Genomic DNA, 27710 nt, shown 5'->3' on the forward strand with positions numbered 1-27710 from the left:
TTAATAATCCATAATAATAATAATAATATTTTCTTCATTCTGTTGATAAATACATTTCATTATGACTCAAATAAATTTATGAAGACCAAACCTAGTTACATATTTCAACACTCCCTCTTAACTAGGGTGGTATTCATAAGTACAAGTACAAAAAATATCTCAAAACACATGAACCATGAATAAATTAAGCACTGTAATGCCACAAACTAGATTCCTAACCAGGGTAATCTATCCAAGGTCTTCAACAATTTAGGCACTCACAATGCCATGGACTAGATTCTTGACCAGGGAAATCTATCCAGGTGGGATTAAGATGGACTAAAGCTTTCAACCTCTTTAGGTACCATCAGGCTTACTTTCTAACCATCAACCCATGGATCTAGGTGCATATCCCAGGTTAGAGCTCTATGACCAATGCCACCCTCTCTACTTTGGGACCTAGACATAAACACAAAATGCCAAAAGTGTCTTACACACAAAGCCTCAACATTCTCAATCTTTTAAATTGGTAACAAATCCTCCCCGATAAAACAGATTGGTCACGAATCTCTCTCATGTAGCCAACATGTTATCAAACCCCTAAGATGTTTACCGGTACAAACACAACCCCAATTAGTAACAAACTTCAAATGTACATAAGTAAATACAAACTTCTAGGGTTTTCCAGACAGCTAATGTTTCTTCTCAGTTTATCATAGTAGTACCTCCAAATGAATCTTGACAGAAGATTCCTTAAACATACATATTCCTTTCCTACTTCACATATAGTAACATATTCTACAAATAGATCCATATTTTCTTATCTTAAAAGCCCTTCAAAATACATTCTCCAATTTATTCATTCAAGGTTTCCATTATGACTATGATATTCCCTCCCTATTAACTTAGGGAGATTCCTTTCATCCAGTCTCCCTCTCAACATAGGGAGATCTATTTCATTCAAGCTCCTTCTTAAGTTAGGGAGATTTCATATTTTCTATAACATCGGAGAATCCTTTATGGCTTCCATCCTTCTAATCAGAGTTATCATGACCATTATCATTCATATAAATTTCTTTATCATGCTTATCAATTCATTTTTTTACTTACAAAAATCTTCACCACCTTGAAGATTGTGTACCTACACAACTTAGATAGAAAGTATAACCAAATATATAGAAGCATGAATTTGAGCACATCATACAATAATGGAAGCATTCAACTTTATATATCAAATACCTAAACTTAGTTACAAATAAGAAACACATAGTTTTAAACTTCTTGCTAGGGTTTTTGTCGTAAACCCTAGACTAAATTATGAAGACTTTGAGCATCTCAAACATAACAACCTTCATTATATCTAGGGTTTCAATATTTCTTCCAGAGGTATGCCATACCTTACTATAAAATATTGAAAACCTTAAAATAAATTCGAGCAAGTATAGTTCTACAATGCATCTATCAAATTTATAATTCATATATTAGACTTTCACTAGGATTTAATGCAAGATCCTAGATTTCATACACGAGCCATTAAGATCTGACAGTAAAAAATCAATCATAGATCAATTTCAGATTTCAAAAATCTTTCATAAATCTCATATAATCATACTAGACATCACATATTAGAGAATTGAACTTATACTAAGTTTTAATTACAAAAACCTAGAATTTGCAAATATTATCATCCTGGAAAATCATACTTTGACTAGGGCTTAGTTCCAAACCATAGGAATCATGACTATGAATGATTAGGTCAACACATATATCTAGGACTTCATCAAAATTCACATCATAACATGATTTAGTCAAACCCAATGGCACAAATATCAATATATTAAAGTTAGACATCTAACAAACTTGATCAAGGGTCTCGATCATAACAACACACATATACATAAGATTTCATTGCTATGACATTATCTAAAATAAGGGTATTCTTATACACCCTATCAAACCCTAACGATCTAGGGTTTTATAACACATGAAACCCTAATTTATCGAAACTTCAAAGGTTTGGGATTTCAGATATTACGATTCATCCCTAGCAAGTTAGGATTTTCATAACCATACCAAAACCCCAAACATGACATCATAAAAGCATCAAACATTTTCTTTTGACTTCAATAATAACCCTAAGTGGGTTAGGGTTCTACACATTATCATCTATGTACCCTTAAGTTAGGCTTTTCACAAAGAACCTTTCTAGGGTTCCACAAGAGTAATCAAAGATGTGAGGAGGGTAGATTTAACTAATGATGAATCATTGAATCAAGAATCTTTATGATTCAAGAGAGCTAGACACAAAAATATGTTAGTAATGTAGAATAGTTTATCAATAATGAATATACCTTTATGAAGAGAGAAAACACTTATAGTTTAAGGCATACCTATTGTTCCTTATAAAAACTTGTAATTTAATGCTTTTCCTTGTGAGACCTTCTTTCCTTAATCCTTGAGTATTCAGAGAGTATTTCCTAAGCAAGAAAAATATGAATAAAAATGTGATTAGTATTTAATGCAGGCAACACTAGATAAGTAAGGAAAATTAAAAAATGAATATGTAATAAGATACTTATTTTTGGGAGTTGCTAATGGATCCCTCCAAGCATGAGGGATACCTATAACCTTCTAAGAAAAAAATCAAAAATGTTTTTCAAAAATATGTTAAACGTACAAATACTAGAAATCAAATAATGAAATAACTAAGGCTTAGATCAAAGGACATAGTAGTGTAAGTCCCTTATATCTAGCTTGTCGCGTTTATTCTTCTTTGGAGATCCTTCTTCAACAACATTAGCTTGGTCTCTACTTCTTTTCTTATTCTTTGGATGTCAGGATAGTCACTTCTATAGTGACCCATTATGTGACATTGGTAGCATTCTATTTTGGACATATCAACCTTCCTTCTTGGCCCTTTTGACTTCTTGAAGTTTCCTTTCTTGTGAGAAGTGGAGTATGCATTTGAAAACTTTTCTTATTCATTGTTGGATACTAAAAACATTCTCATTTATTCTTGGCTACAAGAATTCCATAATTTCTCGAAGGTAGGAACTTCTTTCCAATTGTTGAGACCGGAAGCAAAGGAACTCCTACTAGGTGGAAATCCCAATAATGCAGTAATTACTAGCTCCTTTTCTAGTAAAATTTCATCTATGGCTTGAAGTTCATCTCTAATTCTAGATATCCTTACAAGGAAGGAAGTCACAATGTCATCCTTTTTAATTTTTGTAGCTCTTGATTCATTCTTCAGACTTGATACTTGACTGATGTTCTTGATAGTGAACAATTTGGATAAGGCTTCATACATTTCTTGAGCATTGTCTATATTGGAAATGTATGGGATAAGATTTTACTTTATGCTTTCTACCATCAGTGTCATAGAAAATATTTATGACTCTCTAAACTTCAAATTATCTGCATCACAGGATTCTTCGGTACGTTTCTTCACCTTTCCTTTGACCAAATCCAAGACCTTGTTCTTTTCAAGAATCGAGTCAATTTTCTTCTTCCATGCCCTGTAAATTGATGCTCATTCCAATTTTTCCCACTCTTTATTGTGTTATAAATCCCTGAATTTAGTGAGATTCTTCCCTTATAATATATCCTTATATGATCACTTATTCAATCCTTTAGACTCCTTTCAGTAGATTCTCAAAACTGTGTTTTTTCTTCTTCACCTTAGCTCTGAAACTTGTTAGAAAATCAAAAATTCAGAAATATTTTATTATATAGATAATTAATTGTGATTATTTTATCTTTATTTTCTTCTTTTATCTTTTAGTTCATCAAGAAAATATCAAAACAATAACACAAGGACAACAGATGTAGGCAGAGAACTATGGAAAAACCCCCATCTAGGGGAAAACAATTCTTCCTTCAATAGATTCTTGAGATAATCCAAGACTCTTGACCTAGAAAAATACTTCCTCCATACCAAGTCAACCCTCAATCCTTCTTGCAGATGGTGACCCTTCAATAGAAACTTCGACCTAGCAGCATCAACTTGCAATAGCAGCTTCGACCTAGCAACTGGCAGTAGCAGCAGCACTAGCAAATTCCACTAGACAAAGGAAAACTTCGATATCCCTAGATACTCCTCTTGAGTGAGAGATAAATGTCCCAAAATTTTGATGTTGATGTCTTCTTCCTTCCTCCAAAATTTCACACTCTTTTTAAGCCCTTTTCTAGCTCTTCGTCAACTTCGAATTTCCCAACTTCTTCCTTCTGGATATCGAATTATGAGAGAGAGAGTGAATAGCTCCAAATGAATTCGAACTACCTTGTATATATAGCCTTCCAATGAGGTCGAATTATCCTTCCAGAAGCCAACTTTATCTCTTTGAGGGTGACTTGGTGTGGAGGGGACAAATAGTATATTTGACTTAATATTAATTCTCTTTACATAATTCAAAAGCCCAAGAAGGGTCACTTTTAATGGAAAAATGACTCTAATGACTTAGAATAAATCCTAGAAGTTCTCAATGGGGACTTTGACCGAAAACATGATAACCCAAACATGAAACCCATGCTTTAATAAGTCATAATAATAAAAATAAAAATATTTTCTTCATTCCTTTGATAAATACATTTCACTCTGACTCAAATAAATTTATTAAGACCGAACCTAGTTACATATTTCAACAAGGGGTGCCTTTCCCTTGCTTCGGATTCGTAAATCCAGAGTATTGCTTCTTCTGTTTAAATTTTTGTTTGTTCTTGATAGCATACCGATAAGAAGCACCGAGCGAGGAGATGTATATGTAATTCATCTTGTTCTAGATGTAACTATGTAGATAGTCGCGGTACTTGAGTACCAAATGTTGCCAAAAACCTTGATACCCAACTTCACACAAAGGGTACAAAACATATTTGTGATCGTTGGCATGTCTTGGTCCCTTCCATGACGTAACATTGCCCACTTTATGTATTTATCCTCATAACTCCCAACAGGGTAATATTTTTCCTTGATGAGGTCCTGAAATAATTCCAAGTGGGTGTGGATGAAAATAGTGAGGGTTCATTCTTTTCCCTCTTCTCACAATATTTTTTTCACTAGTCCTTGAGATGGGGGGTGACTTTGAGGAGTGCAAAAGTAATCCTTTCTTGGTTGGAAAAATCATGAACCAAAAAATATCCTTTAATCAGATTTAACCATTTATCTATGACATCGACATATCTAACCTTCAAATATGGGGATGTCAAAGTTAACTTGAACCTTAAAGGAAGTGGTGCTTCTAGAGTGGCGGATGGAAGAAGACGCATCTCCTGTGGGTAGCCACCAAAGGATCTGGGTAAAACTGTCCATCATCATGTTCTTCTATCACTTGAGGGCTTCTTCTAGTAATATTTTGAAAGGATCTCTTGCTCCCTCATATTTCGTTTCTTCCGCCATGGGAGGCCATCAGGGTTTGTGAAGCTAGCCTTGCTAAGGTTCAGCTAGTTCGAGCCCTAACTCCTTATACCCTGACCTCGTTGGGGACATGCAAAGAAAAATAGAGAAAGAGAATACTTCTCTGATACCACTAAACCGAACTTAATCAAGAATTCAATAGAATACATATATAACCATAAATATAGAGATGCGATAGAAGTAACACTTCATTTCATTAATATCAAAGAACTGAAATATGCTTACATATAGAATGGAAATAAGCTAGCTCGGTCGATGGTAGCTTATCTCTTAGAAGAGATGTCGAAGTTATATGCCTCTGAACTATGTTACAATGAGGCTCGAAGGCCTTTTTATTATTGAGAAAAAATGGAAAACCCTAAACATCAAAAAACCTAACCCTAGGATGCACCAAAACTATGCACCCAGTTGGGGTAAATTGGTACATCAACTTCCTCAGGTAATAACTTTTTCATATGATCTTTGTTTGATGCGCACGATACCTCATTAGAAATATTTATACAAGGATTATAATTTTCTACTACAAAGTTATTCAATCATCCATGTTTGCTAATTTTCCAAAAAAACGTTGTTTAGGGCCTAAAAATGGCTCCAGAAGTTCAGGACCTGAAAAATTGCCAAAAATAGTAAATTGTGCTACAATTAAGGAAACTGAAAAACTGAAAGAAAAAATGGTGGGGGTCCAAGTGGAATAGACGGGTGGCCACTAATATCCACCTGCATCACCATTCCCATCATATCTCCTCCTTGTATAACTCTTTGTGGAATAGGTGTTGTCAATAGCCTGTACTTGGCCTCTCTAAGTGGTTGAGCCTTAACTTTTGTAGCAACCTATGGATGTGGCATAACATAAGTTACCTTGGTACTCACTATTGGTGTTGAGATATCAAACACCGGTTTCATCATGTTCTTCATATTACCTCATGTCAGTGATTGTCATGAAAAGGGTGTAATTATTTTCCCCACATACCACATCACACCTCTAATCTAGGTGCAGGACACTGATAGATGTGCCCGAGGGTGGACGTGGTGGGTGGTAGTGGGCTAAGTTGTAGGTATAAAGGCACTAGTAGAATCTACACACTCCTTAGGTTTGATGACTATTATCACTCTGATATTTCTTTTGAAGTTAATGAAGAAAGAAAAATCAAAGGTAACCACAAACCACTTTTGGAGATCAGGACCTAGCCTTTCTGATGCTCAGAGAGGGCTCTCTTTTTATAATTTAGCTTTCTTTTAGTTAATATGATTTTAGGCTAGTTATTGCTTGTACTTGGTGTTTTTTTTTTAATTTGGTGGTGGGATCACTTTACTTAGATGAATAGAGGTTTGGTTTCTACCATTGGGCTATGGAGTCGAATGTCAGACAAATAAGACTGGATTAAGTTCTAAAAATAGTGTCTACAAGGTAAGATAGATGAGTTACTATAGATCTCAAAGGCTAAATGGTGAATGGCTTCAAATCAGATCCAAGGAGCAATTAAGGGTTCCCTAGGCTAGACTTTAGAAGGAACGAAACAAGTCAATTGGGATAGGAGAGCAATTAAGGGTTCTCAAATCCGGGTATTAGAGGAAAACATGTAAATGACTAACTACACAAAACAGAGTGTAATTAAACAAATTCTAAGTGATATTTCCAGTTAACTCATTCAGATTTTGAACACATCTAAGATTATGAAACACATAAGAAAGGTAACAAAATCACGCAAAGAAAGTGCTTCACTGCAAATGGCTCATCTCATGAATCTTGTAGCGAAATTCTATTATTATTTGCTCCAGTATTTTGACTTGAAAATGGTACAATCACCCTTATGTTCAAGATCAAAATAACTCTACAAATGTAAAATAATCCACCCTAATACTTTGAATTTTGAATTATTTATACAAAAGGAATTACAAAATATCTAAAACTGCTTTCAGAACTAATCTAGGAAAAAAGGAATATCTTCTTGCAAGAAGATAGAGACAACTATTGAATTGTTGCTTGTTGTCCCTATTATTAAGGTTCTGCTGGCTTTTCTCTTTGATATTTTTCCCTTTATTCTGCTTGGTTGTTTGGTCTTTACACTAGATGTTTTGTTTAACTTTAACCTTTCACCTGATACTCTTTCATCTAATACACTTTAATCCTACCAACCTGTCAATATCCTTTTACCTTGTTGTTTCACTTTTTATTGTAGATTTATAATTTACTATCCTTTTACTACAGTAAATCATTTAGTTTTTCCCATCTCTCTTCATCTAGTAATTGAATATTGATCATTTTTCTGTATATCTCATCTTCCTCTGTATATTTGGAAAAAGTGGGCTTATTAATAAACAGGTGTTTTACCTCATGCTGGAGGTAAAACAAGTTTTCAAAAGTTTGGTACAAGCCCTTGCTTGTTAGCATGCCCTTCATAGATGAAGTGATCACCTGTTCTTTGGCAATTTCCTTGATCTTCTTGTTGTAATCTTCCTGTGTCATTAATTTGTCATTTATAACTAAGGTATTAGGTAATTGCTTTTCCTTCAAAAGTTGAAATTTAGCCATGAACCTATCAACGGCTAGTTGCATGTTCTAACAATTATCTTCTAAATTCAACATCAAATTCCTCTTGGTGAGGACTCTTCTGACTTCCAAAATTGTACCTGTCCTGTCAGGTATCTCAAGCTCTTGCAGTTCATACTTATTCTTAGAGTTGAGGAAGTGGATGATTCTTGTTTCTTCCTCTGGAATATATCCAACTTATATTTTAGCCCTTTCAATGGCTTCTATAGCCTACTTTATTAAAACTATCTGCTCAAATATGACCTAGATGGATGGCAAAATATCATTGAAAGAGTCAATGGTATTGGCCCACAGTTACTCTTTAGCCTTTCCTATTGGTTCAATCAAGGTAAATTATTTTTCCAGGCTCTTTATCCTCTCATTCATCCTTGCAACCTTTTGTTGTTCTTCCTTATGCATGATCTGGGCAAGCTTGCAATCTGTCTCAAGGATGCTAACTTTCTCCTTCAGTTTTTTCATCTCATTGGTCTGAATGGACATTTCTTCCATTACTTTGACCCGTTTGTTTTCTTCTTCGCTTGTGGAGGTTGTTATTGTTGATCCTGTTGTTGATGTAGTCTGTGCAGATGTTGGTAGTGCAGTGGCCATTGGAGCAGTGGGAGCTAATGTTGCTGCCAAAGTAGAAGGTGCAACTATGGTCACTATTGGAATGATAGTTTCAGGAGCATTATCAATACTATCTTGTTTGAGATAGATCAAGCTATCCAATTCCTTCTCCATCTCCTTTAACTAGTCATTCAGTTGCAGCACCAAGTCCATCATCTCCTCATGATTGGCCTAGCTTTCTAGGACTTCTTATATTTGCGGGTGCTACAAGTGAGGCAATTTGAGTTGTTTCTTGAGGGATGCTATGTCCTCATTCTTCTTCTTGTTCAGTTTCTCTATGGCCTTTACATCACTTGGGTCATGGCCCAGTTCAATAACCAAGTCCTCCAAGGACTTTATCCTAGTGTCTTTAGCTTATGAAGAGGCTCTCTCCAGCTTGAATTGAGATGTCACATTGTCTAATGAATCCTGTAACTTGTAAGAAGTGATGGCCTTTGCTGTGAGGGTGTAGTAGATAATTTCAACAACATGCTTGTGGAATTTGATCTAATCAATGGGATGAACATCCCTGTCCAAGACCTCAAAATTTCTCTTCTTGTAGTCTGCTAATGTCTTTGGTTGTTGTACAGTGGGTTTTAGGAGTGAGACCTGCATTTTTCCTTCTTTTATGTCAAAGGATGACATCAATCTAGTCTGGTTTGGTGGTGTGAGCTTGAGCTATTGTGCATATGTTTCTGCCTTCAGTCTTTCATTCCTCATTTTGATTTCTTTAAATCTGTCATTGATGTCTTTTCCTTGTCAGCTGGCCTGACATAGGAAGAAATTTCCATACTCAGTTGTCTATCTATCAACTGTGTGTTGGATGTTGAGGGTTGTTGTGTCTCCTCGGATGCGGCTGCTTCTTTACCTTTCTGTCTCATTGCCTCAGTGTCAATTATTTCTTCTAATGCAATGTTATCCTCTTGTTCAAAGACAGGATTCAATCTGGGCCTCTTGCTTGGTTCCATCAGCTCATCAGTTGTCTCCATGGAAGAGCTAGATGCATCATCCCTGCTCCTCTTAGGATTCTTCTCCTCATTTACTGGGGTCTGTATGACTGGAGGAATGTTCATTAGCCCTCCCTGTTCTAGAACTTGTAGGAAAGATTCATGATCAAATTGTTTCTCCAAATCAATAAGTGTATTCTTTAAGTCCACAACGTTGTTTTCCATGTCAATCAAGGTGTTCTCCACCCACTCATCCTGGTTAGCAAATTATTTAATGTCAGGCCTTGGGTGGTGAATGTACGCTACCAACGTAACCTTGAGTCTGAGCTTGTTTATGACCCCATGAGGGTCATAGTGCCACATGAAACAATTTCATTAATTGAAGTAACATGTCAGACTCTGGTCCAGCCTCTCTATTGTTGCAAATAAATGGGCTCATATGGTTCTTCACTTTGAACTGGGTTTTCTTCCTATAAGCTAGGAAGTTGATTTCATTAGAGTTGATCATCTTCCTAAAGTACTCAAGAGAAAATATCCTCATTGGGAGGTACTTCAGAAACTTGTAGAGGGCTAGCTCACAGCCATAAATCCTAATTTTAGTGTGTTTTTGGTACAAGTACCAATATCCCACCTTGCTATTATTGGCCAATTGCAGTACTCTTTTAATTTCAGGGCTGATTCTAGGGAGAGTCTTAGAAGTCAGCATGTTTATAACTGGGTATACAAAAGAGTCTATAAAGTCTTTGTAGGTGAATGAGGTGGAAAACTTGTGGACCAAGGGTGTCCAATAGATGACTGATCTCTCCATTCCCTTGGTGTCCAATTTCTGGATCCTCAAAGGGAACTTATTTGTATGGTAATACAAGAACATATGAAACAACATTGAGGAGTATTTGAAGACTCTTTCAGTGGGAAATCTAGTGAATTGCTCATGCATTCTGTCTGCAATGAATTGGGCATAATCATACATGACAACAGGAGGCTTGCCTAGAGTGAAAATGGATAAGAAGGCCATGATGACCTCATCCACATGCTCATCTGATGTGATTCCTCGGATGCATGAGAGCATGGTGATTATTCTCCTACCAGTCTCTGAAAAAATAGTGGCAACATAGGGTGGAATGTATTTAGGAGTATGTTTCTCCTCAATGATGAAATTATAGAATATTTGTTTGATTTTGACTGTGCCCAGTGTGATGTACAAGTCCAACGGGTTTCCAATGGGTAAAGCAGTCAGATTAGGACTAGGCTAGATTTGCAGCATTTGGTTGATGAATTCAGCAACAATGGTGAATAATATCTCATGGTTTGGTGCCTCAATAGCCCTATGGCTTGGAACATAACGGGAATGACAAAAATGTACTATGTCTGGGAATGGGTGGACTTCTGGGAATGCATATTTGGGCAAATTGGATTCCCAAAGGTGTATATCAACAGCATGTTTTAGGAACATATCCTTGGCCCATCAATGGATTCTTAGAAGGTGGCTTGAGGTGGTTGTATCTTTAATTTGAAAATCCCTCTCTACCAAGGCCAAATGTTCAATGTCTAAATGAGGGGTTGTCACTGGTCTGACATCGAAAGAGGTTGGGGTAGCCATATTTGTGATAAAATTTGGGAATTGGGCTTATACTTCCTGTGGGAATGAAGTCTTGATAACTCTAGCATAGGGGTAGGGTACAGGAAGTTTGTAGGTTGAAGTTTTGTTATTTTAGGAGAGGGAATGCTCTCAATTTAAGGGAATTCAATTATTTCTTGAATTTTATTATGTGTTTTAGACTGAGAGGGTCGTTTTGGTTTTATGTCGAAATACTTGGAATTTATGGTCGGGGCTGTAAACTGGTCTTTGAATGGTGGTTGCAGAAGTTTTTGTGGCTTCAGGTGTGCTATGGATGGTTGAAATGGGTGTCTAGAGCTTCTTCAGGCTACAATTGGTAGTCAGAACTGGTCGGAAAAGCTCGGGGGCTTAGGAGGGCTTGGAACTCTTTCACAGAGAAAATGTGTGAAAATAGTGAAAATGGGGGCCTGTGGGCTTTTAACCAGGAATGGTTCAAAAATTGATGGGGAAAACGTTTTTATGAATAGTGATGGTTTTTCAATATGGAGGGGAGGCAGTATTTGGGGGATATCGCACCGCTTATGGAGGTCAGATGGTATTTTTCCGAGAGCATGCGGCTTAGCACAGTTCTGCCACGTAACCCAAGGGGGGCCCAGCAATACTGCCCATATTGCGTGCTTAAGGTTGGTAAAGGTCAAGCAGTGAGCAGGTGCGATATGGGTGAGGGCCGTAGGAACTAGGGGTGGACGATCCAATGGTCATCGCATTGTGGAGATACACGGTAGGAGATGGGGGTGGGATTTAGCGGGGTCCATGGTTAATTACCCTTAAGTGTAATTAATCATTGTATATGATCGGGGTTAATAAAGTAATGCGGGTTTATGGAACATAACAGGTAAAAGTGAATTTTTGGGATTAATAAAGTAATGCACGAGGGGGGGGATAATAGTTAGGATAGGAGGTTTTAGTGGGTTTTTTTACAGTTTTTAAGGGAATTAATCAAAGGGAAAGTGATTTTTCCAAGGGGAAAAGGATTTCACACTAGGGGAAAGGGATTTCTGGGAAGGGGGTTGAATTTAGAAGGTAAATTGGCTAGCGAATGTATGAAGCCAAGGGGTAGGAGTCAAAATGAAGGGAAATGGTGTCATCACAATCCATGAAGGGGTTAAAGGGAAATTAGTATGTATATAGTGGGGCGTGAAATGCAATGGGGGGGGGATTAGGCAAATCAGCTTATGAGCATCCTTTTTCTTTCACAATTTCTCCTACACATTGAAACACATGATTAAACATGATAAATGTGCTTACACCTCAAATAGCTTGTATTGTTGCAACCTTTCTTCTACTTACCCTTTTACTTACCCTAACATTTTTTCTTCATTTTGTTGGGTGCACTTAAGCTAGCAAACCCTTTTCTTTCCTTTTTTTTTATGAAACAAACTATCTACTTTTAACCTTATATCTTCCAAGGGCTCAGAATAAATTGATGAGCTCCTTTTATTTCTCTACCTATCTACAAACCTTCCAAGATTAAACTGCTTGGTTAGATTTTTATTCTCTAACTATAAACATGAAATTAAAAGCATGAAGTAGTCAATATTAAACATTTTGACTATCATGGGTTATGGCATGCATGACAATCTGCACACAACCATTATTTAAGACAGTAAAGTAAAGAGTAGTGGCACTTGGACGTGCACACTTTCATGATCTGTTTTTTGTTTGGGGTTCATATTTTTTCATTTTTTTTATCTTTTCTTATTTTTATTGTCCTTTGATATTTCTTTTAGGACATACCTTCTTTACATTTTTTAATTTTAATATGGAAAAAGTTTACAAAAAGAAAAGGTATGTACAATATTACAATATTTAACCTCATCTAATTCAAAATTATGAATCCTATCACTATAGGACTCTAACAACGACAGTGACACCAACCCATCCAATGGCTGAGGGTCGTCCACATCCCCAAGATGCACAATGATAGTGCTTTGAGGTTATGCAGAGTCTTCCATGTGTCAACAACATGGACCTCTCGCATAACCTCGCGACTCCATATTTGTAGCTTCCACCTGGTCCAAAACACTACCACGTGTTGTCGCTCATGTCAGTTGGTTCCCCATCACACCATACCGCCTTCCACTTACCACCTACCACATCTACAACCATATCCTCATATTTCCCATTCCTCACTCTACACATGTCCTGTCACTGTTACTTTGTGCCTCGCCCCATCATCACAAGCACTGCAACCAAAAAGCCATCACATATGATCGAATGATGGAGATGGTTTCTCATCGGATGGTCACAAAAGCCCTTGCACCTGGAATATTCATGAAGGATAGATGGGCCAAGCATTGTGAAGATGTCCACGTGTTGGCTCCTCACCACTTCTGGTCCACCTCCAAGCCCTTCATGGTTAGGAGCTTATAAATTCAAAGTAACACAACTTGGCACCTACCACTGACAGGGAGGCAATGGAAGGTAGAGACATGTTCATACCATACATGTGCCTCAAATATTTCCTATATAAGCACCAAAGAGGCCAAATTTTTTGTTTCTTGTGGGAATTGTTCATTATGAACTCAAGTCAGCCTGTCACTGTGGTCTGAAGCTATTAATCCTTGAGCTCTTGTCAAAGAACATTGATATAGGCTCATCTACTAACCAATTTTATCACCTTTTTTGTCTCAAGCCTTGTGAAAGGGAAATTAAAGTTTCTAGCCCATGTGCACCCACACTATGGGAAACATTTTCACTTTTGTCACCTTTATCACCACAGAAAGAATCCTCTTTGGATATCTCAGTGAATGCGTGAAATTGCATAACTGTGTCTTCAGTAGTTGGAACTTAGCAAGGGTCCAAAATCAGGTGCTTATACCTACCAACCCTTAAACCTCTTTCTCCCACACACTTCTCCCTGTGCCAGTTTGAGTTTCGAGCAAACTATTCATTTCATACTGTACCACCCCTAAGTCTACACATGGCAGTTTACTTCTTGCTACCAGAATTCTAGTACTAATTCATATAATCGCCTCTTCTACCCTTGATGAGGAGTGCACAAAGGGAAATGGTGAACATGAGGTCGTCTACTATTTTATCACTGATGTCGAGGCTAGAAGACTTCTCACATCACCTCTAAAGCTTGGGAAACATCCCCGTGGCTCAACCGACCAAATGGAGGTGTCAATTATGTACACAAATTTTGAATATGCAAATCTGTCACCTTTGGAATTAGCACGAGATCTAAAGAGGGCAGAAGCAGAGCTCTGTAGAGTGAAATATTATGTCAGAGGGATGGAAGGTTATTCTTACCCACAGGCAAAGGATTGTGAGGGCTAGCTCTTGTTGGAAAGGATCAAAAGAATGATCCAAAAAAAGTTGTTAGACTAATAAGAAAGCATTGGGAATAGCTGGAACTAGTGTAATAACATATCGAATAATTAGGACAACTCATAAAGAAGTAGAGATGCTTGAGACACAGGCTAGAACAACCATGTGGAAAATTGAGGTAATAGTTAGATTTATAAATCACATGACTAAGTAGGAAGCTAAAAATATAAACGTTGATCACCATTGCTTGGCCGCAAAATCCACCCAGGTAGAAAAAAATACAAGATGGCGATGCAAATAGGTGAGAAAGTTGATATCATGGCCAAAGAGGTGGAAAAGTTTAAAGGAAGGTGCCAGGGACTACATAGAAGGGGCTTTCCATCATTCTTTGGTGATTAAAGACAATTTCTACCAATGGAGTTTCTCTTGGGAAAATCATGCCACTCGAGGACATTTAAAGTATTGCCAAAGATGAGGGACCAACCTTACAAGAAAATGGTCCAACAGGTCTTTACAAGCAACACTTCAAACCTCTATTCATACTGAAGCAACTTTTCAAAGGACAAGAAGAAGTCAGTTTTAAACCTATTACAGAGATAGATATCACGATAAACAAAGTATGATTGGGTAGCATGTTGACAAAATAATACTAGGATCATATGCGGGACGTATATAAATTGGTTGTATATGTAGAGGCCACAATAGTACCAAAAGCAACCTCTATGTTAGTAAGTAGGAAAAGCAACACTTTCAGCTATCCTGGGCCATCCAAGACAATGTAGCCACCTGACCCAGTTAGCACCAAGAGTAGGAAGGAAGTTTACACCTAATAATGAGGGAGAAGATTGGAATCAAATCTGAATCTAGAAGTGCCCACTCTGCAGCCAAGAAATTTCCAAAGGAAACTTCTAGAAGAAGTTAGTTACAATAGAGCTGGCAGTTTTATAACAAACTTGAGTGTCTTTTGATATACCACTATTAGTTTAGGGTAGGGTTAAGCTCTTGGAGTGCCTATATATAGCCCTCATTGTGAAATGTAAAGGGGCGTGAAATCTTGGTTTAAGAGGAAACTCTGCCAAAACTTTTGGTGACTGGTCGAGAAGTCTTGAAGCAATTTTGGGGAAGAATTATGAAGTAACTCCTGGGTTGTCAATATTTTCTCATCATGTGTGTGCTCATGTCACCTTTATTTTGAAGTTTACTACTAATATGAATCAATTTTATGCATTTTTCATGGCATTTTGAGTTGTGAACCTAATTTGTTGTGTAGAATTCTGTAGAATTGTTTTAAGATCTTGGCTGAAATGAATTCTAGCATTAGTATTATGGTTTGTTTCAATTTTTCAAGATTGATCAGGCTAGCTTGAAGAGTATGTTGAATTTCTTGATGTTTTTTGCAAGGGTTTTAAAGCAACAAGTAAATTTCATAATTATATGTTTTTCTAATGGTTCCATTATTAATCGCTTTGTAATCTGCCAGGGTTTATTTGGCTTAAATGAATTATTAATTCCTCCTTCAAGTTGGGTAAAACCTGATTCTTCATTTTCATCCACCTTTTATTTTTAAATTTTTCATATCAAACCCAAGGGTTATGAATTCTCCCACACAAGATTAACGGAAATGCGACTCAATAAATGACTTAATGTAATGGTTTTTTCCCCCAACCTTTATCTGAAACCACTTTAAAATTAACAACAATTTTAAAACATAAATTTTATAAATATTCGAGGATATATTTTGTGCGCCATGCGTTCATGAATAATGATAAAAAAAACTCTATGTGAATGTTTTTTAGAATTATTTACAATTCGATTAGCAAGTGTACCAAAATTACTTCACTTAAGTCACTGGTGACAAGTGATCCTAACAAGAATATGTGGTTGCTTATGCTTTAGATTTGTAATGATAAAACGAAAAAACCATGCAGTAAAAAGATATATGTGATCCAAAATAGTAAACAAAAATTTATATATATAATGTAATAACCCAATATGGAATTTTTTTAAAAATGAATGATCTTTATTAATAACGCTTGGTGAAGGATATCGACAAAAGGGGTTTGCAAGTCCCCTTCCATGGGATGGGTCCTTTGATTTCCTTGTGCTTTAGCAATCTATTATCTCTCTCAATATGTGAAAAAAAAACGAAACAAATAATAGAATTCAAGTGGGAGCTCAGATGTGAGAAGATGATAATGGTAACAATGATAATGATCATGGTTAGGGATGAATGAAAAACAATCTTATTTGTAACAAAATATTGAGTTGACCTCGAAAATGAAAAATAATAAAATAATATTGACCAAATCAAGATCTACCCGTTATGAATATTTTATTGTATTTTTTGGAGAGGGAAAAGATATTCAAAATGGTCAAATATATTTATTTAGAAATAATTAAAAAATAAAATGATTTATTAATTATTTCGTGAGGATTAAGAATGGAGTGAAATTGAAATAATTATTAAATAATGATTTAACAATTATTCCAAAAAATAGAATTAAGGAATAATAAGTAAATAGTGATTTATTTAATTATTCCTAGGTGAATTCGTCTTGGAATGTGACAAGAAATAATTATCAAATAATGATTTAATAATTAATCCTAGAGAAGATTAAAAAAATAATGCTTTATTCAATTATTCTCATGGGGTTTTTCAATTTTAATCATAGATATTTAATAAAAATGGTTTACTAAATTATTTCCCATGGTGAAAGTGATTTTACTATGGTAAAATTAATCCTACATGTTGTATTTCGATCCACCTAGTTAGAAATGGCAAGGTGATCATTTTTTGGTGATAACAGATTGCCCCCCAACATATGAGTGTTAGGAGAAAATCGTATGACTGAAATACATTTTAGGTCACACTTGCATGAGGCAGAAAAATGGGATTCAGAGAGAGATAGAGAGATATAATTTAATTAATACAAGGAAGGACGAAGGAATGGAGGGGATGAGAGCTACTAAACTGATATAAGTCTCTTTTTATTTTGGAATACATGATCTCAAATGAGGCGGGGGAGGCATACCCATACTTGTTGAGATAACCGAGTACAAAGATTAATGGTGAGCCCTACAATGTGGGACTACACTACAGAGTAGATGATACATGATATGTTGGTATCAATGGGCCATAAAATAATATAATGAGTCCCATATACATAATGTGCTTGGAAAGACATAGGCCAGGACTAAATACAATAAAATTTGAGTACATGAGACATAATGCCCCTCAAGGTGACCTGGTGAGGGGGAGATCACAACCAAAAGAAGCCCTTCTAAACAGGAAAGGGCTTTGAAGATCTGAATGTGTTGGGATGGGGTCCTTGGGGTCAATTTTATTAAGTTTTGAGTCAATTTTGTATTATCTTTCGGAGTGAATGTAAAGTCTCTACGAAATGTGGAAAGCAGATCACGAAGATAGTAGAATTAAAAAGGACTTTAGTCCTTTAGTTGGGTAGGTGATAGAGTTTTTTGGAGACCCACCCATGGTTTGCGGACCACGGTATTGTAAATAAATTTCTACGTAAAGTTAAGTAGTGAGTCTGAAGAGAAGTAAACAAGGAAGAATCATTGTAAAGGCAAGGTGTTAAGGTAGGAAAGGTATGTTTCCTATACTTAGGTGAAAGGGGAAGGCTCCTGCAGCAGAGTGCGCAGGGATAAAAATTCCGTATCTGAATGTTTATATCTAATAAATATTGTTTTGGAACAAAATTGATGCATCTGTGTCCTTTTATTTACTTATGCAAAGTTTATGTATCTTCCCTCTATAACTGTTTAATATGAATTAATGCTTATTTATTGCGTGGAACTAGTAGAACTGTAATATTTATGCATGATAAGTATAAGAAACTACCTTCGTGAAGATCTAGAGTTAGTTTAGATAGGTTTGTTGTAGTTGTCCATCTGGAACGGATAAAGTTGTGCGAAGGAATATCTAAGCCATAAGGACCTTAGGAGACCATCACACAAGCCTCTGGATGCAAAAACCTAGTTCTAGCATCCCCCAATACTACTTCGGGTGAGACTGCAACCTGTGTTATGCAGGTTATTTATGAAAGGGTCAACAATTAGGGTTTTGTTGGTTGGTGCAGTTAAATTTGAACCTTGGTCAGGCCCCATCAAGCTAGAAAATGGTTCCATTTCCTGGACCAGTATCTATCTCAGGAATGTGTGATGTTGAATAAGTGGTTTCAAATGAAGAAGGAAATCAAGAAGTGGATTGATTGGAAGTTGCACGTGTTTTCATATTATGAGAACAAAAAGTTGCGATTATCCAAGGAATAGTGGTTGAATAGATACTTTTACATCAACGAAATTGAAGACTTTTTATGTTTCTTCCCTTGCGAATTGCATGATTGGCTGTCTAAATTAGCAAACATTTAGGGTATGTGGAGGCTCGACAGGCCTATTGTGTGGACTCCAGAGCTGGTGAAGCACCTAGAAGATTCATAAAATAACATTTCTTCGGTTGTTTATCACTAGATAGATCATATATTAGGGGCATTCGTCACTACGCTCGCGATTGACACGACCATAGAAACTTTCTTTAGGGGCATTCGTCACATGGCATAGAGACAACTCTTGTACCTCAGACTCAAATGAAGAACTCGAACACTAGCATAATATGTTGTGTGAAGTTTCTACGCTAGGTTGAAATATGATGACAAACATGTTGCAGTGCATATCTACGGAGGTAAGAAAAATTCCACATTATTATGGCTTAAATGATGTTAATCTCTTTTTTGGATGAGTTTGAAAGGGAGGTTCCTGAGGAACATTGATTCCAGTTACTTGAATTGGCACTGTGCGCTACGCCTGCCCGTTGGTGGGGTACACATAAGGAAAGCTTCTATGACTAGAGGGAATACAGTAGATGATGAAACTAAGGTTTGGATACACTAATGCATGGGTGAATGAGAAATATAGTGGAAAGGATAATCCGTGTGAGAATTTCCTATGGTGGAATAAATCTTGGGGAGAACAAACTCAACTAGAATGGGTACATGTAATTTGTTATACCCTAGATACAATTCCAATGAATTAGTACTTGGAAACGGAGCTATGCCATGGAATGGTCAAATGGGATATCTGGAGGGAGAGTTTCTTATTAAATTTCAACTTTGAGGATGGATTTGAGTGCATTAATGAAGCGCTTGAGGAAATTAAGGCCACTATCTTTAGAATGCCTGAAGAGCCAATAGAATGGGTTCAACCAGACTGGAGTACAAAATTGTGCCATGCACTGGAATGCTACAATGTGACTAAAGAAGAAGAAGAAGAAGATACACGAAAAATCAACATTTTTAAGACTGAACGATAGTGAGAGGTTGAAGATCCTAAAGCAATGAACCTTGATATATAAGAACCTTTGAAGACTAGGCAAGTAAATATTGTGTCTGACGTGCAACCTAAGTTTGCAAAGATAGGCTATTATTGGGATGAAGATATAGTTGATAAAGTTACGGAGCTGCTATGCGAGTACCAGGACTTGTTTCCCACCAAGTTCCCCAACCTAAAAGGAATAGTAGGGGATCTGGGAGTGATGAAGATCACCTTAAAGCCTGATGTGAAGCCAATAAAACATGGACCCTACAAAATGAATCCCAAGTATAAGGAGAAGGTGTGCAAAGAACTGGACAAAATGCTAGAAGCTAGAATTATTTAGCCAGTAGAAGAATCTTATTAGGTGAGCCCTATGGTAGTTCAATAGAGGAAGTAGCAGGGTGAAATCAGAATATGCGTAGACCTAAAGAAGCTCAATGATGCATGCATTTATGAACCATTTCCAACACCATTTATGGACGAAGTTTTGGAGAATGTTGGTGGACATAAAGCTTATTTGTTCACTGATGGGTTCTCAGGGTACCATCAGATTAAGATCGCGTCAAGGATCGCAGTAAGATGACCTTCGCGATGGAATGGGGATGATTCTAGTACACACTGATGCCATTCAGACTAAAGAATATGCCCACGATCGTTTCAAGAGTTGTAATTGTGGAATTCAAGGAATTCATCCATAAATTCTTAGAAGTGTATTTTGATGACTGGACTGTATTTAGATTGGTAAATCACCACATTGCAAGTCTATGCCTTATGTTGGATACTTGTCTTAGATACCAAATTGCTCTAAATCTAAAGAAATGTATATTTTGTGTGCCTTATGGGATATTGCTAGGCCATGTGGTATGTAAGAAAGCACTAATGGTAGACCCAGTGAAGATATCTATGATTGTCAATTTAGAAGCTCTGAAGAATGTAAAGTAGTTGCGTGCAATGTTTGGGAACATTAGCGACTATAGGAAGTTTATAAAAGCTTATGCATAGATAACCACGCCGATGGAGAAATTACTGAAGAAGGATGTGACTTTTTGTTGGGATGAAGAGTGTCAGTGCAGTCTGGATGTCTTAAAGGAAAAGATGGTGACTACTCCCATTTTACTATTCCTGCACTAGAAGAAGCAATTTCATGTTCATGTGGATGCCTCTTGTATTCCATTGGGTGCAGTATTGACCCAACTAGGTGAAGGAGAGATAGATCACCTAATAGCCTTCGCAAGTCAGAAACTGTCAAACGCCAAGAAAAACTATTCAACTATAAAGCACAAAGGATTGGTGATGGTCTATGCACTACAAAAGTTTCGACATTACCTGTTAGGCACACATTTGAAAATGTATACATATCACTCTGCTCTCAAGTACCTGGTCAAAAATCTTGTGTGGGCGGGGGGCGGGGGGCAGATTTGTATGTCGTTATTGTTGTTTCAAGAATATGAATTTGAGGTGATTGTGAAGCCTGGACGGTTGAACGCGGGACTGGATCATCTATCGAGAATTGAGACAAGAGAAGAAACAACTAATTTGGAGGAAGGGTTGTCAGATGTGTATCTCTTTGTTGTATAGGTCCCTGATGATCATTTTATGGATATAATCCAGTTTTTTACTACTGGCACGACACTGGAAGGATATTATACTCAATAAAAGAAGGAATTGGTGGTCTGCACAGTTGACTTTTATGTGATTGTGGGACACTTATATAAGATGGGAATTGCTGAAATACTGCGTCGATATGTTCCTGAGTTGGAATGACCTGGCATCCTTGCCGAAGCACATGGAGGAGTGTCCGGAGGACACTATGCAGGTAGAGAAACCACACAAAATATTTTGTGCACAGGGTTATGGTGGCTAACGATACATAAGCATTCTAAGGCGTATTACGAGGCATGCGATGCATGTCATAGTATGGAAAATCCATCTTGAAGGGACGAATTTCCCTTGATTCCTCAAATTTCATTACAGGTGTTTGACAAATGGGCTATTGACTTTGTGGGTCTGATACATCCACCAAGAAAAAAGACAGGCATGCAGTACATTATTACTGTGACGAAGTATTTGACAAGATGGGAAGAATCACAACCGGTGAAGAATTGTAGCGCTGCCACAGCTGTGAAGTTCTTGTTTGAGTATGCCTTGACAAGGTTTGGGTGACCTAAGATACTAATGAGTGATAGGGGTACACACTTTCTAAATGAAACTATTTCTGTCATGCTTGAAGAATTTTAGGTTTATCATCAAAAGAGTACACCCTATGGTATGGTTAAAGCATTAAAAATAATTCTGGAAAATACATTGACTAAGGTTTTCAATGTGTAGAGGAAGGATTGGGATGTGCGCATACCAACGGTCCTATGGGCATATAGGACAACGTGTAAAAACTTGATAGGCCGAACTCCATTCAGGTTGGTCTATGGGATAGAGGTTGTGATGCCTATGGAGTATATTGTGCTGAGTTTGTGAATTGTAGCATTGAATTATATGGTAGACTACGATACTATGGAGGAGCTCCCTGTGTAGTTGTTGGAGTTAAAAGAAGACAGGTTTTTAGCAGGATTTCACCAACAGGTACAAAAGGAGCGCGAAAAGGCATGGCATGATTGACATATTAAGCTGCACATGTTCAAGGTGAATGATTTGGTCCTACTATACGATAGAAAGTTCACGAAGTTCCTCGGGAAGTTTCAAATGCATTGGTTGGGACCTCATGTTTTCAAGGAAATTACAAATGGTGGCGTAGTTCAGATCACGAAGCTGAATGGGAAATTATTTCTGGGAAGATTTAATGGAAGTTGATTGAAGTTATATCCATGGGATCTTGACCCTGCGTAATGACTACATTATAGTAGGACAGTGTTAGTACTCCAGGCAGCTACAAGGAAGTATGGGACTATAAACTACACTACCCAAAGAGTGGGAAAACAAGGTAAGGGGGTTGTGCGAAGGAAGCAAGAAGTGCACCAGGAGGAGTTGTGCCAAGAGAGTTGTGCCATGGAGGTTGGTGCCACATAGATGGGTCCAAAAATAGTCGTTGGGTACACTATAGCTAATTGGATGGTGCAAATCCCATTATGAGGAGTGGGTATGCTACATTTATGGTGCAAATATATGACAATATGCAACCAAATATGCATTTATGATCAAAAATTGGAGGGAACAGTAGGATTTCAATTTGAAATCGCCTATAAATCTGGCATGCTAGCCTGTAGTAAAACACTTTTCATTCTGAAAATTGCTTGTGAATTTTCTTGCATTGAATCTATGAACTAAAAATATTGGGAATAACTTCTTTCACAACCGTGGTGTGCAAACTTGCCTAATTGGAGCCAAAATATCATCCTTGACAAAATGACTAATCTCGCATAAGTCGTTGTCTCCAAAGGTGCTATCTCTAACACCGCAACCCCTGAAATTTCATCTGCAATGGAGGCTACACCATCTATGCCTATGGTGCTGAGGTCACCTAGGCCTAAACCATCTGCACCTAAGGAAAAGCAGAAGAAACCACATGTTCTACCAGTGAGGAAATCACTGAGGAAGATCCCTATTGAGGTTCAGGAGAAAGGGAAGATGGACAAGTCTAAACATCCACATGAACCCTTGGATCTTGATGAGGAGGAGCTTCAAGAAGGGGTTGAAGGAGAGCCTATCACTAGGCTCTCGACGTATATCCCTCCATGAAAGGGTAAAGTGAAGCTACCTAAGATCCTGATAACGTTAAACTTACAGTCTCTACACAGCTATTAACAAAGAAAGTGCCATTTGATGGCACACTCTTAGGGTGCATTCCCGCACTCAAAATGGAGGATTGGGATCTAGCTAATCACGAAAAATTCCCAATGTTGGCGACAAACAAATACCTAGCGAAGATATATTATGAGGAAACCAGGATCACATGACTGGAACCTATGAAGTGGGTCGCAGGGGTTGCGAAGGTCAAATTGATGAATATGTGATGGGTACCACATTTCATCTAAACCAATATCAACAGAATGTGCATACGCCAATTACTCACATTGGTTCATAATGGGTGTCCCTAGCTGGGAGAACCCATCCCTATTATAGACATGATGATCCACCGCATCACAAGGTTTCCCTATCAGGGCATCGATCCAGCCGAGGAGTTTGTAGGCAAGAGAAAGGAAAATAAACACATAGAAAGAATGAAGAGTGAGTTTGCCTTAGTGAATAATTCACACATATACTCTATCCATTCCATAATAGATAAGGCAGTTCAGCTTGTCACCTAGATTTTGGGTTGCAAAGTCATGAGAAAGTGTCACATAGATGAGGTGCTGGTGCCAATCATTTCATTGGCTGCACAATGCGTGAAGGAGGTGTAGTAAAACTGGGCGCAGTATCTCTCCAAAGAATTTCTTATAAATTCTCGCAAATCCCCGGACGATGGCAAGGAATTCTACTATGCCTGGTTGTTGTTGCTAATTACCCTAGTTTCATGGAGACTGCCAGAAGACAATCAATTCTTTCCACAAGACGATGATTTACCGGAGGCATTGAAGTTTGTTTCACTATGGGCAACAAAGGACCCAGAACAGGTCATGGAGACAAAGATATTTTGGGTGCTAGTCGAGATGGACCTTCGCACGGTGATCAACCAGAGGCTGAGGTTTTCACCTACCTTATTTGAGTAGTTGGAGGCCTATGTAGATTTTAAAGCTGATTTTCACAATGTATACATCCACGGGAGACGCAATCCTAAGAAATTATGGTGTACAAGTTTTTGTATCTAGTCACCGATGCAGATGTACAGAAAGTTGTGGGAAAATGGCCAGGTGAGTGGCAGTAGCCCTCAGATCTTAGCGCGGGAACAAGCAAGGCTGGGGATAGTTCCTCCCCGTAGACCACAGCCACGCAGAAAAAGGAAGAGGTTGTGTAGGTTTTAGACCAAGAGAAAGAAACACGAAAAAGAAGGAAGTTGCTACTAAGGCAACTACTGACAAGGAGCGTGGTGCGAAGGAAGCAATTTCTAACAAGGAGCGTGTCGCGAAGGAGGCCACATTAGAGGTTGAGGAGTCTGCTTTTCAACATGCTGCAGACAAGGAAGGATCTGAGGAGGAAGGAGGTGGTGGTGAGGAGCAGAGAACTCCCTTTAAATTTCAGAAGTGGACTAGGGAGACCACTTCCAGGTCTAGAAAGAAACAGAAATCTGATAATCATGCACATGTGAATCCAATGGTCCTCACTGAGGGGGACTTGGATGAGATTGGATACAAGGTCAGCGACACAATGACGGAGCTATGGACACAGTTCGAATAGTAGTACATGCAGACACTAGGGAGTGTGTAGAAGGATCTGCGTGAGTTGCAGATTCAAATAGGTCAAATTCAGGTGAGTGTAGGATAAGCGAGCGGGATTCAAGGGAGCCTGCAACAAGCGAGCATGACTGTGCTAGAAATAGACATGAATTTGGGCTATAGATTCATTCCATTAATAGAGGGATCATTGCATGTAGAAGAAGATGAGGCAAATGGAAAACTCGAATAGATTAAGGATGTGGGTTTCAACTTAGTCATGCTACCTATTGATACCCTCCACGCACTTCATCAGGAGGTCTCAGATGAGCTCAGGATTAGGGATCACCCTGCACTATCAGTTATCAATGAGATCAAGATGAACAATGAGAAGATTTTCGCAGAAAGGCGTAGGAACTGACAGAAAATGAAGACCTGGCTGCACAAAGCCAGAGCATGGAGGAAACAATTGCATAGGCATGCAAGACACTGCTAGAAATTCATATCCCAGAGGATGCAGAAGCAACCAGGAAGATTTGGAAGTTGGCTGCTGTAGTCAGAGACTCGAAGGATGAGGTCGACTGAGTTCCAATTGAGTTCCAAATAAATATTTCAGAGTTGGAGTTGAAATTGTAGAAAACCACTCCACCAGAAATCTAGGAGCAACACGGAGCAACCATCAGGGAGAGCATAGCCACTTTAGATGCAGCAGTCATAGGTTGTACATTGATCTTTGAACATGCCATGCAAATATGGAAAACTCTGCAGGAGGATCCAAACCTAGAAAACCTTGGAATAGATATTTGGGAGACATAACAAAAGTTTTATGAACTCAGGGAGATTGCACGCACTTTGGCACAAGTCCAGCACCTCACTCGATTGCGAGAAGGAAAACAACTGCAATCACAAATTGAAGAGATACCGAGAAAAGATGTTGTTTTAAAGGCTAGAATACATCCATGGACAGAGGAATCAAGTGAGCTTACTCTGTTAGTCGAGGAAAATTTGAAGACACTCTAGCAAACACAAAGAACGATGCACCTTGTGGTGGAAGGCCCGACTACGGAAAATCTAGTAGCGGAATTGCAGCAAGCCGCGGTGCAAGGTTCTGCCGACAGAGTTGTGTTGAATATGGAGTTTAGTGACCTCCACAACAAATTAGAGGCACCAGTTGAGTGACTCGAGGGCGAGTCACCCAATTTGTGCTGGGGGCCTATTGGGATGGGGTCCTATTGGGATGGGGTTCCTAGGATCAATTTAGTTAAGTTTCGAGTCAATTTTGTATTATCTTTTGGAGTGAATGTAAAGTCTCTATGAAATGTGAAAATCAGAGCACAAAACTAGTAGAAGTCAAAGGGACTTTAGTCCCTTAGATGGGTAGGTGATAGAGCTATTTTGAGACACTCCCATGGTCCACAGACCATGGTATTGTAAAGAAAATTCTATATAAAGTTGAGTCATAATCAGTCTAAGGAGAAGTAAATAAGGAAGAATCATTGTAAGGGAAAGGTGCTAAGGCAGGAAAGGTATTTTTCCTGTACTTAGGCAAAAGGGGAAGGCTCCTGCAGCTGAGTGCACGGAGACCTTCATAAGTCCGCAAGATGAATGCGTTGGCCCTTGCAGCTGAGTGCGTAGCGATAAAAATATTGTATCTGAACGTTTATATCTAATAAAGATTATTTTGGGCTGAAATTGATGCATTTGTGTCCTTTTATTTACTTCTTCAAAGTTTATGTATCTTCGCTCTGTAATATGTTTAATATGAATTAATGCTTATTTACTGCACGGAACTAGTAGATCTGTAATATTTATGCATGATAAGTATAAGTAACTACCTTCATGAAGATATGGAGGTCGTTTAGATAGGTTTTCAATAATTTTCCATCCAGAAGGGATAAAGCTGCGTGAAGGAAGATCTAAGCCATAAGGAGGTTACGAGACCATCACATAGGCCTCTGGATGCAGAAACCTAGTTCTAGCATCCCCCAATATTGCTTCGGGTGGCACTGCAACCTACGCTATGCAGGTAGTTGCCAAAAGGGCCAACAATTAGGGTTTCTTTTGTTGGCACAGTTAAATTTGAACCTAGGTCATGCCCCATCAAGCCAATAAAATGAATCATCTGAAGGAGACATGCATGATGTTGGCACTGCAAGTGGCTAAAACGAAACCCATCAAATCTGCAGAACTGCATCTGAGGTTGGATCAACATTTGCAGACATTTGGTCATGTGGGGGGATACTTGAAGGGCCACCCCCTCATGAGGTTTGTAACATCTCACACACACTTGGGAATCACTGGTATAATCATTTGGATCATCGAACCATCAAGTGTATGATTCTCAATCATGCAATAATGAGTTGGGGTTGAGCACATGAGAAACAACCAAGTCAAAGGGAAATGATGATTCCATTTGCTTGATCTGAGGCATCAAAAAAATATGGAGGATGGAACTAAGGTACGCCTCCCTCTAGACCACAATTCTGGAATAAATGTGTTGAAGTCGATAGAAGAGGGCCTGCCAAAGTTAAGGCAATGAAGAATCCTCAACAAAGGCATGAGGGATCATAGTAAAGTGACTGATGGAATGATATTAGGGATGCCGATGGAAGGAAACAATATGAGTGGTGGGTTTACAGCTTCCATTGTTAGAGGATAATATGTATGGTTTATTTGGTAGTCACTGACTCGATTCCATAGGGGTTGGTCAATTACTCAGACAAGGGTTTTTCAAAGAAAATGTAGCGTATCTGGG

This window comes from Pinus tabuliformis, chromosome J (genome assembly GCF_031772625.1).
Source record: "Pinus tabuliformis cultivar Carrire ecotype Pingquan chromosome J, CPIR1, whole genome shotgun sequence".
NCBI lineage: Eukaryota > Viridiplantae > Streptophyta > Pinopsida > Pinales > Pinaceae > Pinus > Pinus tabuliformis.